The following is a 16,918-nucleotide window of genomic DNA, read 5'->3' on the forward strand; positions in this document are numbered from 1 at the left end:
TTCAAATGGGATGGGAAAACCAATCCCACCAATTATTTGAACAAAGCCATAGATGACTGGGTGAACCATACAGGACATCACCCCAGCAGAGAAAGTTCCCAAAGCCTGTGGTTTAGGAAAGCTGTCCTTAGGGGAGTCCCGGAAACCGTTAACAATAAAATGGAAGACAACCCTGAATTGGCTGACTGCGATTTCAATAAATGGAAAAATCATCTGATTTTTAACCTCAACAAAGTCCAGGTTACAGAGGAAAAGGAATCAGACAATCTAGAGGAACTGCAGAAACAGCTCCTTAGAGTGCAGCTACAAGCCGCAAAAAAGACTCTAGGTGAAAAGGGGGACAAGACCAAGAAACAAATGGTTGCCACCGCTGCTCCTCCCCCAGCTGTACCAATCCCTAATCAATACCCAAACCCCTGGCAGCAGCCGCCGCAGTTACCAGGATATAATCCACAGCCAGCTCCAATTGTGGCTCAAGGACCCCCATACGGAGGTCATAGAGGAGGTTTCGGAGGGCGGGGTCAGGGGCGACCTGGTAGAGGCCGAGGCATCCCAACGCCCAGAGACACTTGTTATAACTGCGGGCAGCAGGGACACTGGGCTAGAAACTGCCCTATGCCTCCTAACACCATGAGAGGACAAGGAAGATTTGGTCGTGGACAAAGAGGTCCCCGTCCGGGCCCCCAAGCGCCACTCCCAAACCAAATGCCTGTTATGGGTTGGGAGTACTATGAGGGTGGTCCACAAGCATAGGACACCCCACAGGGAGCCACGGACGGTGAGGGGACCACGGCAGACCCCATGCTGTCTATAACTGTAGATGGAATAAAGAGAGACTTCCTGGTTGATACAGGAGCCACGCACTCCACCATTCAATCTGCACCAGCTAACAAAACATCCAACCGCCATACTACAGTGATGGGCTTCTCTGGGGAACCACAAACTCTGCCCTACACCCTGCCTCTTCCAACTAAGGTGGGGGAACAAACTGTGTTTCATAGCTACGTGTGCTCACCATCAGTTCCAGTGAATCTCCTGGGACGAGACTTGCTCATTAAATTAGGGGCAACAATTCTGTGTTCCCCCAATGGACTAACTGTGACCCTACCGGAAGGTACGGTGCTGCCCTGTGACGGATCTATGATGCCAGAAGGAATATACCTGGCTCAGACTCTACCCTCAATACCTGACTCTGCAGATATCTACTGGGCCTTGCTGGATCCTGAAAACCCACAGGCCCCTGGAATTGTGTCCGCCTACCAACAATGGAGGCCTTGGCTTTGTCAGGTTCACCCGTATGTTCCGCCCCCTGACCCTCCTCATGTAACACTCTTTTATGACAGACAAGATACCAATTGGTACCAACAGGCGTTCCAGAACTCCTGTGAAGGAAATGCCTGGGAAATTAGGGTGTCTGACATTTTTGTCGCCCCTGAAGGTGTGGCAGCTGCTGTATCCCTTACCCCTGACCAATTACCCTGGTACATGATGGCAGACGAAGCAGTGCCCCATGTTTCCCTGGCCCTACATCCTTCCCATCAGGCCAAGGAACTGGGGGGAATGGTGAAGCGTTCTCTGGCAACCACCGATTGGAGCCCCACCGCTCTTCCTCAGGTTTCCTACTCCCCTATGACTAAGACATATAGGATCACACACAGCTGCACAAATACATCTGTTCTCGCACATGAGGTCATTAGCAGAACTCACGGACGTGAAAAAACGGATCATCATGACACGGCCACTATGTTGTCCCAGCTTCCGGACACCCTGTGGTCAGCAGGACCAACTGATGTAGGTTTGGTTAGAACCCCACCTATTCAGTTTACCCTGACCGATACCTCTCCCTTGTGGATCCCTCAGTACCCACACAAACCAGAGGCTGAGGAAGGGATTGCGGAAACCATTGCGGGTCTGGTGACCGCAGGGGTCTTGGAACCATCTAGTGCAAACTGGAACACCCCCATTCTACCTGTAGAGAAAAAGGGAACAAGGAAATTCAGAATGGTTCATGACTTAAGACGGATCAATGCCCTATTAGCAACAGATTCCCTGCCTGTCCCTAATCCATATGTTGCCCTGACCAATCTACCTCCATCTCATGCCTGGTTCACCTGCATTGACCTGGCCAATGCTTTTTTCTGTTTACCCCTTCATGAGGACCTTAGAGATGTCTTCTCATTCACCTTCCGAGGCCAACAATGGCGCTATACACGCCTGCCACAGGGCTTTGCCCTCTCGCCCGGCCTCTTCAATCAATGTCTAAAACAGTTACTGGACACATGCCCTCTGCCTGAGGACTGTGTACTGGTCCAATATGTTGACGATCTCCTCTTATCAGCTCCCACTGCAACGGCCTGTCTTGAAGGCACAAAAGCCCTCCTGCAACACCTTGCCTGGCTAGGCTTTAAGGTTAGCAAAAACAAGCTCCAGGTTGCTAGGAAACAAGTTACATTCTTGGGACGCATGATTTCACAGACAGGGGTGTCCCTCTCTCCCGAACATCGTAACTCCATACTGCACCATCCCAAGCCACGAATAGTCAAGGAAATGTTGTCATTTTTAGGCCTCACGGGTTACAGCAGAACGTATGTTCCCGATTATGTAGGCCTCACTGCCCCTCTGCGTGATCTCGTTAATGAACAGGGCATGCGCAACCTCACCGCCCCGTTAACGTGGACAACTGCCGCAGAAGACTCATTTATTAGGCTGAAACAACAACTGTCCACAGCTAGTGACCTCGCCGTACCAAACTATTCTTTGCCGTTCTATCTAGATGTTTCTGGAACAGACACGCACATGAATGGTGTCCTGTTCCAGAAAAAAGGGGGAGAAAGACAGGTACTAACATACACGAGCGTTATGTTAGACAACACAGAAAAAAGACATCCTCCCTGCACCCAATATGCTGCAGGACTGGCAAAAATTATTCAAAAAACCGCCCATATAGTGATGAGCCATCCGTTGAAAATCCTAACCAACCATAGTGTAGTGGCCTACATCACCTCCCAGGCATTCACTATGACATCACTAAGACAGAGACGGCTGAGCAAAATTCTGGAATCACCTCACATAGCCTATACACATGAAGGTATAAATATGGCAGAACAAATGAACGCAGGGGAACCACACTTGTGTGCACAAATTGTAGAGGAAGGAGAGAAAATCAGGCCAGACCTTCAGGCAGAACCAATAGAACACGCAGACAAAAACTGGTTCACAGATGGATGTTGTCACAGAGACGATAAAAATGAACTAAAAGCAGCATGGGCAGTAGTGGAACTAGGTGAGACGGGGTGGACAACAGTTAAAACAAATCAGTTACAAGGACAACAATCCGCCCAAAGAGCAGAACTACGGGCAGTCATTGAGGCACTGAAACTAGCCGCAGGACTGAAAGTCAACATATACAGTGACTCAGCGTACACTGTAGGCGCAGTCCACGTAGAGCTCAAACAATGGCTTAGAGCAGGGTTTCTGACGACCAATAACAAACCCATCAAACATGAAGCAGAAATGAGAGAACTGGCAGAAGCATTACTGCTTCCCGCTCAAGTAGCTGTAATCAAGTGCAAAGGACACAGTCAAGGTAATGACCTCGTATCTGAAGGAAATAGACAAGCAGACAAGGTGGCGAAACAGACCGCAGGCTATCTCCCCTCTTACAACATGGTAGTGGAGACGCAGCAAGGAAAAGCCCAGGAAGACCCTAGAATAAACATAGACATCCAGACCATAAAGCAAATGCAGGACAAGGCCTCTCCACAGGAGAAATATTTGTGGGTGGCTAGAGGAGCAACCAACACAGACGTTTGGAGAGGACCAGATGGTAGGCCCATACTGCCACCTGGGATCAGACAGACGGCAATGGAAGAAGCACATGGGGTAGGACATGTGGGTGTAACACAGATGATGAGAAACTTGTCCCCCTGGTGGCATCCCTATTTAGCAGATATGGCCAAGCATTTAGTCAAAACTTGTACAGAATGCGCTCATTTTGGCATCAGACCCACCCTGAAACCCATCCAAGGCCAATTTCCTATTCCAACGTGTCCTGGTAAGGAGGTAATCATAGATTACACAGATATGATTGACAGAGTAAAAGGCTACAGGTACCTCCTGGTTTGTGTGGATGCGTACACTGGATGGCCAGAGGCCTGGCCTGCAAAAAAGGAAGACAGTAAAACAGTTATCAAATGTTTGATTAATCATTACATTCCACAACATGGCTTCCCAGAAAGAATCAGATCAGACAATGGTACTCATTTTAAGAATAAGGATCTTCAGGAGGTTGAAACTATGCTGGGACTGAAACACAAGTTTGGTTCAGTGTACCATCCCCAGTCACAGGGGAAGGTGGAGAGGATGAATCAAACGTTAAAAGTCAAATTGGCTAAAATCTGTGCACAGACCAAATTGAACTGGTTGGATGCTTTACCACTAGCTCTGATGTCCGTACGGAGCTCAGTCAACAAAACCACAAGGTTTACCCCTTTTGAACTACAGACTGGACGACCTTTTCCAGGACCTGCCACTAAACTAGCCTTGACTACTGACCTAACTGATCCACCTGACCCAAGGACATATTATAACATCTTGCGAAGTCTTGTCTCTCAGTTTTCATTACAGGTCAAGGCCGACTGTGCCACAACAAGCACCTCTTCTACGCAACCAGGGACGGACTGGGTCCTGCTGAAGGTCACCAAAAGAAAGTGGACGGAACCAAGGTGGACAGGACCCTTCAGGATCACAGAGAGAACGTCACACGCTGTCCGGCTGGACGGCAAAGGTGACACTTGGTATCATTGGACTCAGTGCGCTGCTACGGATGAGCCCCAACGCACTCTGTCTGAGATCCAAAAAGAACTATCAGAGGAAACAGGCCCCAACCAGGCCGAAGAATCTGCGGACCAGGATTAGAAGCAAACGATAGAACCACACCCTGCAGCTGCCAAGAGCCAGAGGAGGGACAACAACAGGGTGACCGGTTCGGTGAACTTTGAAAAAAAAAAAAAAAAAAACTTTTTACACCAGAAGGGTTTTTATTTCACACCCTTCACAAGTTTTATAAGGGTTATATTTAACACCCTCCATGTATTTTGGGCTGATGTATGCTTGCTTTGCTTAGTTTGTCAATTTTGGGATATATCCTGCACCAATTGTAGATCCGAGCTGACTTTAAATGATAATATTGATCGCCCACCTGTTATGGCCAAAAGAAGATTTAGAGGGTAACACCGTTCAACGCGAGTCATACCCAGTGTTGTGGTACCCAAGTAGATTACATATCTTAGAATTCTGGGACAACAGGCGAGGGCTATGGAGATATAGGCGTCACTTATCCTTTACTGGTCCAGAGGAATTACTCAGAGCAGCTATCGTTGCTTATTATATGATTACTGGCATAGATCACTCGCGTTACCTGAACGGCCTGCTAAACTAAAACGTATCGCCCACTCTTGCACGTAAGATGTCGTGGCCATTCGCTAGCCCCCTCACCTGCGGTCAGCGGTGCGGGGTGGCGTTAATTATTGCGGTATTAGCTGGAATCCCCCTCCTAATTGATTATCTCTGCACGGAGCCCCCGCCTATCCGTGGCCCTGATCCCTCAAACATGACTTTTGTGTCACCTCTCCCAGTGAAGACCCACTCCTCACCTGCGCATCTTATAGCTAGGGCGTCGCTAAGACTCAAAAGACGCTCGCCTTCCATTTCACCTTGCACACCTAACGCGGAACGTATGATTACCCTTTGTGTCCCCAGTAACAGAAGTTGGGTAATAGAGATAGACTTCGCTAGCTTCCCTAACACACCTGTCTCTCCGGAACAGAAAATGGCAGGTAGCGCCAATCTGGCAGTGCACCTTTCCTCGGCAGTATGGTACCTCACTCTGGGAGGGTGGCCGGACTGGAGTTGGACCAATCTGGTGACGGAGACTGATCAAGACTGGACCAGCTACTCGAAGGGTGAAGCCCTAAAGTGGAGGGTCCAGAAGAAACTAGTAATGAGAAAAAAGCCTGATGGAACTGGGTTGATTTTTTCACTAAAGAATATTATATTAACATCCTGTCAGCTGTTCACTCTAGCGCCATGGACCGACCGCACTGCTCTGTATTGGCAAGTTGAGCTTTGCACTAGTGGGGTTACGACCCCAGTATCGGCAGTAAAGGATGACAGTCCTACCTTTCGTGGTAGCCCGGTAGTGTACACAAATGGCGGCGGGAAGGGCCGCATTCGCATTAAGGAAGCCGCTGCAATATCGCAAGATGACCTCTTCCACATGTTGACTGGGGTCTCAGGAAGCACAAATAATTGGCTACTTCTTATGGAACAAGCTGCCAACAGAACACCTAGTGACTGCGTTGCTTGTATGTCTGCCAGACCTACGCCCAGCGTTGTTCCTGCGTACGTTAATTCCACATGCCTCCTACATTTGACGAATGGAACAAAATCAGATTCCTGTGCTTTCCTGGATAAAATATTCACTGAGACGCCCAAGGCCATTTCTAATAAACCACCATTCTTCTCTAAGCGGGTAGCACCAGGTAACTTCACCTGTGTTAATCTCACAGGCACTAATTCCAATCTAGGGCAGATCAACTCTTCTTGGTGTGCTGACATTGTACACTCACATGGCGTGTTCTCTCCCACCCCTAGAGCTGACCTTTGGTGGTGGTGTGGACAGAATACGTTGCGCGACGGTTTCCCTCCCAACTCATTTGGACTCTGTGCCTTAGTTACTCTGATTTTACCAGTTTCTTTAATCCCAGTAGACTCCTCCCCTGTAGAGAACCATTATTTATTAAGACTTAAACGCCCCAAACGCTCTATCTTCACCAAACACACTATTGTCCCAGGTGTATATGATCCAACCTACATAGATGCCATAGGAGTTCCTCGAGGGGTTCCTGATGAATACAAGCTGGTCGACCAAGTAGCTGCTGGTTTTGAAAACATTCCAATTATTTCGGCCATCTTCCCTGTAACGCCCAACAAGAATGTGGACAGAATCAACTATATCCATTTCAATGTACAACTCTTAGCCAACTTTACCAGGGATGGCTTGGAGGCCGTACACGCTCAGCTATCTGCAACCTCTCTCATGGCTTTTCAAAATCGCATAGCTGTCGATATGTTGTTAGCGGAAAAAGGGGGCGTATGTGGCATGTTTGGTGACCAATGTTGCACGTACATACCCAACAATACCGCCGCGGACGGGTCCTTGACCAAAGCTATTGCCGGACTCAGAACATTGACAGACAAAATGAAGGACCATTCTGGTGTCGACACAACTATGTGGGACTCCATGTTCGACGTGTTCGGAAAGTACAAGACCTTGGTTTGGTCTATACTCCTATCGATAGCCGTGTTTACTGCCATCTTAACAACTTGCGGTTGTTGTTGCATCCCGTGCATAAGAGCTCTTATCCAGCGACTGATTACCACTGCTATAACACCTGAGCCTAATGATGTTGCCTTGCAAATGCCCCTGCTTCGCACCCAGCACCTGGATCAGGGTGACTCCCTCAGCCTCCCGGACTCCATTGTGGTGGATTCCGACGATGGCGACTGTGACCCTTGAACATGTTTGATTGATTGATTTAGCTATAATATCCACACGTAGTTTTAATTGTTTTTCTCTTGCTTGCAGATTGTTTGATGATTTGGTGATTTATTGTGATTTTTGTTTTTTAATTTTTATGCTACCTTTCTTGTATTTGGGTTTCCGACCAGGCCACACAACTGGGCTTTTACCCCTGCAACGGTCCAAACTCTGTGGGGGAGGTTTCCCCGGTTGAGTCGCCTTGCTCGAAGGTCGGCCTGCTCCAGATCGTCTCATGAGATCCGCTTTCTGGGGCCTTGGTCCTGGATCTCTGTGACTCTGGGAATGGCTCGACGATTTTTATTTTCAACTTATGTTGAACTCTTAATAGAGTTCAAAAGGGGGATTGAAGATATAAGATATGTACTTTTCTCTGTAATGCTCTCTCGTCCAGTTTAACTAGAAACTTGCATGCCTTAGCAGAAAGCCAAGTGCATGTTATATCTTGCTCGGTACTTTCCACCCTGTGCTGGTAAACAGGAACTAGGATTTCCTGTTATTTCTCGACCTTTAAGCGCCTAGCTCGTATTTTGTGCAAGCTGTCAAAATGTCTGCGGTTGAGTGCGGGCGTGTGGAGCTTCAATAAATACAGCCGCTTCAACAGAGGAAGACAGAATCTCAGAGACAGCTGTCAGGACAGAGCGCGGGTTCTGTATGAGGCTGTGAGCTTCTCCACTGCTGCGGTGAACTTTGAACAGGTTTCTGATTCTTGACTCCAACCCTTGAAGCAGAGAACAGAACATCTTCCATCCTCTTCTGATGACCTCGTACCTGTATTGGTTTTAACAGAGCATAAAACCAACACTGAACAGCTGCATGTTTTCCCCTGCACAGAAAAGGGAGTGAAAGTGCTCCTTCCTTCAGTTCCTCAATACAAGAACAACTGTCTTTGTTAGCAAAGGATGTTGCAGGATGTGTCCTGGTCATCTCAAGGTTGCATGTTCTTGGGATGAATTGGTCTTTCATTAACAAGGCTACTAGCTGACGTGCGTCTGCATGTGCAGATGGCAGAATTACGTGTGTGTGCATTCCATAGTTGGTCAATAAAAATAGCTGCTGAGCAGAGAGAGCTCAGAACACTTGGGTGCAGCAGACATCCCTTACCAAAAAGAAGTACACCGAAGTATACTTGAAGTATACTAAAAATGAATACAGTATACTTCCAAGTTTACTTTCAATGTACTTATCAGAAGTATAGTTATCCGAGTACATTTTTTAAATACTACTAAGTATACTTTAATACATACTTACATTAAAGTTTACTTACATTTAGACTATACTTGTACTTGACTCTATCAGAAGTATATTTCACCAAGTAATGTATAAGTATACTTAATATATATATATATATATATATATATATATATATATATATATATATATATATATATACTTATATATATATATATATACATATATATATATATATATATATATATATATATATTTGGAACTTTTTATTTTTGAATTAGAACAACAACATTTACATGGAGATGCATTTGAATTTCTTCTTCCCTTCTCCAGGGCAGTGTTTCCCTGAACAAAGTTCGAATTTCCTTGTGGCCATGAGATCTATCCAACTTAACCAAATCACCAATCATTACATATAGTTCTGACAAGCTTTCTCTGTATTCATCTTATCTGCTCTCTACTACATTCTACATTTTACTTTGATCTAGCTAAATAACTCACCCAAAAGACAAAAATACATAAATAAAAAAATTAATAATAATAATTTTCACATGAGAGTACTATCTTTCTAACATTTTTTTTATAGGTTCCCAAATTTTTTCAAATTTCCCTAGTCCCAGTCATAGTCTTGCATTAAATTGTTCCATTTTGTAGACCTGTCTAACTCTGTCTCTCCACTGTGCCACCCTTGGGGGTTCTGTGTCCAGCCATAAAACTGTAATACACTTCTTGGCAGTCATAAGCAGAATTTTGATTAAGTATGTCTCCATTACGTCTGTAAGATAGCATTCCCAGTACAAACCATTTTAACTTAAATTGTAATTTCACCTTCAAGGTTCTTTCAATTTCTCCCTAACACCTTCCCAGAATGGTATGAATTTAGGGCAGTCCAAAAGTATATGTGAAAAGTCTCCCACTAGCCCGCATTTTCTCCAACATAAATTTGAAACATTACTATTTAGACATGATAAGTGGAGTTTTAAAGTATATATATATATATATATATATATATATATATATATATATATATATATAATATAGAAGTATATATTATTCACCTTCCATTCAAATTCCCTCCAAGACAGACTATTAGTTAGTTCATGGCCTGCTTCAAGTGTTTCCTCCCATTCCTCATCTGTTATCATTATGGTCACTTCCAGTTCCCATTTTTCTTTAATATCTGTATTCTTAACAATCAAATCCTGTTGCAAAGCTTTATATATTTTGAAATCAGTCCTTTTTTTTTGACATGTCCTTTCTGTTTAACATAATCACTTCCTCCATATTAAGTTTATCCTTTTTTGAATCTTTGCCTTATTTTGAAATAACTAGTCAAGTGTGTATTGAGTGGTACTGGACTTCTGTAAAAATAATTTTCATAGGGATGAAAAAAGTACTCTGTCTGCCTGTCCTAAATAACATATTAAGCATGAAATTACTAATTATTGTGAAATTACATGCACAGGAAGTGCTTTTATTTTGTAGCATTTGCTCAGTCGGCTCTCGAAGCTTCTCAGCAGACTGAGAAGAGCAAAGGTTGGAGGTGCAGTAACCGTCGGAGGTCGCGCTTCTGTTCTGCATCTGCACTTGACAGTCACTGGTTCTGCACCACTGAGCTAAATGTAAGTAGCCACCATAAAAGTTGCTTAAATGTTTTAAATGATTTTAAGACGGACATGGTGAATAATGTTGGCCACGTAGCAAGCTAATATGCTAAGTCATTGCATGAGTTAGCTGTGTTATTAACTTTGTGTGCGACTAAAGTATTAAATGAAATGAGCAGCGCTATCTCATTATCAAAGGTTAGCATTACTTTAGATACTTTTTTTATTAGACTTCTAGAGACTTATTCCCTCCATTTTTGCCCCCTCCATCGTAATTTTTTAAACATTCTGAGAAAAAAATAAAAGCGGGAGTTCAGCGCCACCAAGTCAAACTTAAACGTCCACTTATTAAAAGTAAATGAGCAGTGGTCTCTTGTACAGCAATGAAAAAATCAGTCTGTGTTGTAAACTATTTCCCCGTAGCACCCGTGCGATAGCTTTGCAAGCAGCCTGCTTTTTTTTAACCGCAGAAGAGGATTGTGACCGCAAGAGACAAAGCGGTGCTGTATCTCGATGCTGTGTTCCCTCCTTCCCTCCATTTTTGTCCCCTCCATAGTTTTTGTTAAAATGTGATGTTCTGAGGACAAAAAAAAATGGTAAGTTCAGTTAGCTCGCGGGAGTTTGTCAGTTTTTGTGAAAAGTTTTATTTAATACACACATAGACATCGAAATTTTGTTAATGTTTTATCATCAAATTAAATAGTGCTCAGTTGCACATATCTTGAACCGCAGAACGCTGTTTCTATTAATTTCACAGTATTTTAGTGTTGTAATTTTGTCCTTACTGTACGCTGTTACTCCAGATTCTTTTCTTTAAATGTTATGTTTTTAGCTTTGTGTGGATAAGTCAAATTACACTTGATTCTCCTCACATAGCTTCATATATAGTGGAGGACTGCCTAAATTTTGCAGACTAACACAGACCTACCTTGTGATTCACAATGTTTGCTATCTCTGTACTGATTATGCTTCTTGGTGTAGATGTGTAAATGTAGAGCATCTGCGTTCCTATGAGCTGTCAGCCACACCGGGAAGCCTGTCTATGAATCTGCAGTCAGACTTCACTGATCCAACCCCACTCTCTGCACACAAGATTGATGGCATGCTGCTGTTGACCCCCAAGAGGTTCATACAAGGGAGACCACTGGTGAGTAATTCTCACAATCTGCATTTTTGATGGCACATCCTAAATAACATGACTATATATGTATGTATGTATATATGTATACAGATTTGTCTTTTAAAACTGGTGAACATACAATTTACAGGTAATGCCTTTATGCTATGAGTATTAGAGCCACTGATGGAAAAAAAGTATAGAATTCTGAGAAAATAAGTCATAAATCTGAGTTTAATCTCAGAGTTCTGACTGGTACCTAATACAAAAAAAAAGGGAAATTGGGGAAGATTATGAGGGGGTAGGGTTGTCACGGTAACCGGTATAGCGGTAAACCCCGGTAAAAAAGTTGACAATAAAAATAACCGTCCAGTTTTTAAAAAACTATATTATCTCGGTGGGTTTACCGTGGCCGCGGTTTCGGCGCGATGACCCTTACCAGCCACCGTCGCTTCAGCTGAAGTTCCCGCTGCGCGCACACGCACTTTTTAATTTGCAACGGCACCAAAACTTTGAAGCTGAAATAATGGCCGAAGGAGGCGACGGCAGCGCCCAGGACATCCATCAGCCCTCAAAGAAGACTAAATCGGAAGTATGGGCATATTTGGGATTTCTGAAAAATGCTGAGGGACAGTTAATAGAAGACGGCTATCCCGTTTGCAGAACGTGCAGGAAACAAGTGTCTGCAGAAGGCAGCAACACTTCAAATCTCATGGCACATCTGCGTGACGATCACCCACGTCTCCACAGCCAGTGCAAGGTAAGTTAACATTAGCATTTTAGCTGAAATGCATGACGTGAGGACTTTTGGTTGAGGGAGAATGCAACGAGTCACTACATACTGCAGCCGCAGCGTCCTCTGCCAGCATTTAAACCGTGTCACGGACACCCTGTTGCTGGATGAAGCATCTTATTTGTTGATGATGAAGAGAAATATACAATTAGTTCCTTGTCATGGATTTGTTTACTTATTCAATGCCATTTATACTTGAACATTTGGATTTGATTACATAGTGTAGTAGTTATTTTAGTAATTTGTTTAAAGTGGATATTTATTTTAAATACATATTTTTTAAGGTTGACTTGTACAGTGCTCAAGTCAAGTGTGGACTGGAGTTTTAGATTTTCATTTTGATAATGAAGAAAACAAGTATATGAGAAAACAAGTGGTGTTTCTTTGATTTGTTTACATATTGTTTATGTTTTGAATGTTTGGATTTGTATAATTTAAACCTGCACTGACTACTGTAACAAGTTCCAGAAAAATAAGCTATTTGTTCCTTTACTTGTGAAAAGTTGCACTTTTGCTAAGGCTTTGTGTTATTTTAGGTTTAATAAACACTGTTAAACCTTTTCAGAACTATTTCAGTTTGTGTAGAACAGGACTATCAATGCTTTCTGAACATATGCAACACCGTTTAAAAAATACCGCGATAATACCGAAAACCGTGATAATTTTGGTCACAATAACCGTGAGGTTAAATTTTCATACCGTGACAACCCTATGAGGGGGGATCAGAATTCTGACTTAAATCTTAAAATTCAGGCTTTTTTTTGTTTGTTTGTTTTGATTTTTTTTAACAAAAAAATTCCTAAATAGTTTTTTGTTTGTTTGGTTTTAGGTTTATGAAAAAAGTCAGAATTTTGACTTTAATCCCAGAATTTTGAAATTATCTGACTTTTTTTTCTCAATTCTTTTCTTTTTCTTCAGTGACTCTAATTAGGCAATAAGGCAGTTTTAGGGCCACTGAAGGAAACAATTGAATACTGAGATAAATGTCAGAATTCTGACTTTATTTATTTTATTTATTTTCAGATTTTTTTCTTCTTCAGTGGCCCTCATACCCCTCTGTATTATGTAATGTTAAACACTTCAAATTAACTTTTGAATTCAGCAGTTTATCATTGGATTTAGATGCAGATATCATTGTCTTGGAAAATTGGTCACAGCAGTTTGGCATTAAGTTTGATTAGTAAACTTGACAGTATTTACACTCTTAATCTTCTTAGGAATTACATGATGTCCACACAAGGCGTACCACTGTTCTCCATGCCCATCCAGTCTATCCACTTGAGGAAACCTCTGGGTTTTTGAGGACATGTGTGGTAAGTCCCAGTATTGTAAATTTGAACAAATCATTCTATTTATTTATGCATAAAGACAACACAAGGACAACGCACATGAACATTTTGGAAAATGTGCCATTGTTTCAACTACAAACCTTTGGCAATCAGCTGAGCAAACGGCCTCGAATGACTGTTTGCTCAGCAGATTGCTCGCCATGTGCGCCTGATTTTCACTGAGTTTTCTGCCTCACGAGACGCTGAGGTGAATATATGACCAGTTAGATATTTTCCGCCTCACAGGGGTAAAAACTCGCTGTGTGTGCACTACTGAGCTGCTGGCTGAGCTGAAATATTCTAGTGGCCAGTCAAAGCACTTTCTCTGCTCACATGACCCCAAGATGTATTCAGATGCAGCCCCTTACCCTGTCTGCGTGTCTGAAAAATAAACAAAACGGTACCTTGTGGATCGATGGGCCCACTGTTTCCATTACCCTTTCGGAAGGATTCTGGGTCTTCCAGGTGCATCTCTTGGAGTAAATTGGCATAAACTCCTTGCCTGGTCCATCTTTCCAGCTACTGTACCCATATTTTCCTAACCTTCAAATGCCGGTGGCGGCGACGTTTCATCAACAAAAAAGGATAGGTATTTCCTCCGTTTCCAGCTCTGTCTGTTTTGTTTCTTTTCTGACATGCAGACGGGGCTGCCATCTTGGGGTCATGTGAGCGGAGAACGTGCTTTGGTTGTCCACTAGATTATTTCAGCTCAACCAGTAGCTCGGTAATGCGCACACGGTGAGTTTTTTTCCCCTGTGAGGCGGAAAATATCTTAACTGGTCAGATATTCACCTCAGCGTCTCGTGAGGCGGAAAACTCTGTGAAAATCAGGCGCCTATGGCGAGGTATCTGCTGAGCAAGCGGTCATTCGAGGCCGTTTGCTCAGCAGATGGCCCTCATGTGTGGCAGGCTTTAAGGCACTGAGAAAAATCAACAATCACTGCAAAGAATTCAAGTAGCTTTCATTAGCATAACACTGACACACACTGAAGCCATCTCACTTTATTCGTAAATGAGAGCACAAAGCAACAGACTGAACAGGAGTAGGGCTGGGCGATATGGCCTAAAATCAATATCACGATATATTGAAGATCTCACCTCGATAACGATAAGTAGGCGATAACTACAGGAATGCGTAGCAACAATATTTGCCCACTAGATGGGGCTGTCTCATGTATTACATTGACTAAAATTTTACATGACTCAAGGTGCTACAGCTTCTTAAAGGGATATAAATGTGGCCAACTTACACATCTTTTCATTTTTTTATTATCAAATTTATTGACATGGGAAAATGATCTGGATGAGAGACAAGAACTTGGATAACGATAAATCTTTGACATGTTGCCCAGCCCTAAACAGGAGTCTATCAGACTGCATTTATTGTTACTTACATGACAATCTACTGAAATAAAAATGGCCACAGTCAGAGTTTCAGTTCAGATGTGATTAGTGTATGATCTCCCTTTCATTTTTGTAAGGATGATACCAATGAGCCGGACCTTAGGGATGCAGCAGTTGTCCTCCTGACAACCATCACCGATGATGCAGAGAGTCCAGTTACGTACGACCCAGTGAGAATCTGTTATCCTAGAGGGTGATGTGATTGTCGACCTCTCCAGGCTTCCTGATGCCTTCCTGGTAATGTTCGGCCTCATCTATGCCTTACATCTAGATTATCCGAAGGGACTGACCAACGCATTTGAGTTCACGCAGAAAATCTTACTTGGTCTTGATGAGTCTAAACTATCACCCAAGCTGCAGTCAAAAATGACCTGATGTTACATGTGTAACTCAAAATCTGAAAGAGTGGTGGATTCAGATGGCTCACTCTGTTAGAGCATTGTCCACATCCACAATGTAATTTACTATTTGTCTGCTCTTTAATTGTTGATGTTAAAGTAACACACCACCATTTGGGCAAATATGTTCATTTTCCACTTCTCCTTGAGTTAACCCTCCCACTGTCCTAATGGGTAGGACCCCCGCGAGGAAAGTTGACCATTGAGCAGGGTTGATGGTTCATCCCTTGGGTCCACGTGACAGGGGTGAGGAGTGAGCACCACCTCACCCCTGCCACGTGGACCTCAAGGGATAAACCATCAACCCTGCTCAATGGTCAACTTTCCTCGCAGGGTCACCCATAAAGACAGTGGGAGGAACAGTTGAGTTTTACCTTTTCTCTGTTTGTCCAGCCGTTCTGAGTCTGGCAACTCTCATTTGTGGCTTTAGTTTAGCGTGAATAATTGAATCGGATTAGCCCATAGGCTAATCCGATTCCATACTCAACTGGTTTTATGCCAAATGGCATAAAGTACTCACTGTCTTACTTGATAGTGGTTAGTGTAATTCATATTTTGTTAATGTTGAATTGATGTGCATCCTGATGTTGCTTTAAACCACCTACTCAAAGAAAGACTATACACTGCTGTTGTCCAGTTTTCAAAAGTGTGCGTTTGTAATTGTTTCTTTCAAATTTTGTTTTATTTTCTGTTTGAGTTGGCTTAATCAGTAACTTTAATTTGATCATAATTTGAAAATATATTTAATATAAACTCCAAATATTTAAGTTTATTTATGGTCTGATATACTAAAATATCTGAGTTTATAAACTCAGAAAATATGAGGCAACTGAATGCCTTACATTTTTTGAGTTCTGCGTACTTATTCGGGTTTACAGTGTACGAACTGTAAAGATTTTGTGGTGTCAGAGTTCACCTAACAGTTCAAGTGTTCATTTTTTTGCTTTGTGTGTTCACAGGGCATGCTCAGTTGAAGTTTCCATCTCTGCGCGTTCAAGATGTAAGAAAAATAATACGAAAGAAATGCAACAATGAAAACTTCAAAAAGGCATCAACAACCAAGCAAGTGGATCCATAAAATGGACTGATTTTTTTAAAGGCATTTTTAAAAAGTCTTTCAAAATGGACAGAATTAACGCGTCATGTTCAGAACAGTTTGCGTTCTCATCTTTGATTAATCCTGGTAAACAGGTCTGTTTTTGTTCTGTTCTAATTCTCTCTGTTTAATAAATTTAAACAAAATGACTTAGCTATTTTATTAAATTTTTTTTCTCTGCATAAAGACGAAGTATCAGTAAATAGTGGAAATTAAATGTATTGGTAGTAAGCAAATAGCAGATGTTAAATGTTACTTGCAGTATGTGTTTATAGAAAAAATAGAGATACTTAAATGTACTAAAAGAATATTACGTCAAGTTTACTGTAAAGTGTACTTTCAAAACTGTAAGTATACTCAATTATATAAGAAGTACACTACAAGTAA

The 16,918-nt window shown here is 42.7% G+C and overlaps 2 long non-coding RNA genes across 2 annotated transcripts; both read left to right on the plus strand.

Moving 5' to 3' along the window:
* Window positions 1–10,340: 10,340 nt before the first annotated feature.
* LOC129163371 (uncharacterized) lies at window positions 10,341–13,733 on the plus strand. The gene is made up of 3 exons (XR_011520763.1): window positions 10,341–10,413; window positions 11,377–11,542; window positions 13,523–13,733. It is a non-coding gene; the product is annotated as an uncharacterized lncRNA (long non-coding RNA).
* A 1,205-nt stretch (window positions 13,734–14,938) lies between these two features.
* Window positions 14,939–16,680, plus strand: LOC139069925 (uncharacterized). Its single transcript, XR_011520596.1, has 2 exons — window positions 14,939–15,274; window positions 16,395–16,680. It is a non-coding gene; the product is annotated as an uncharacterized lncRNA (long non-coding RNA).
* The last annotated feature ends 238 nt before the right edge of the window (window positions 16,681–16,918 follow it).

The sequence above is a fragment of the Nothobranchius furzeri genome, chromosome 5, assembly GCF_043380555.1.
Source record: "Nothobranchius furzeri strain GRZ-AD chromosome 5, NfurGRZ-RIMD1, whole genome shotgun sequence".
NCBI lineage: Eukaryota > Metazoa > Chordata > Actinopteri > Cyprinodontiformes > Nothobranchiidae > Nothobranchius > Nothobranchius furzeri.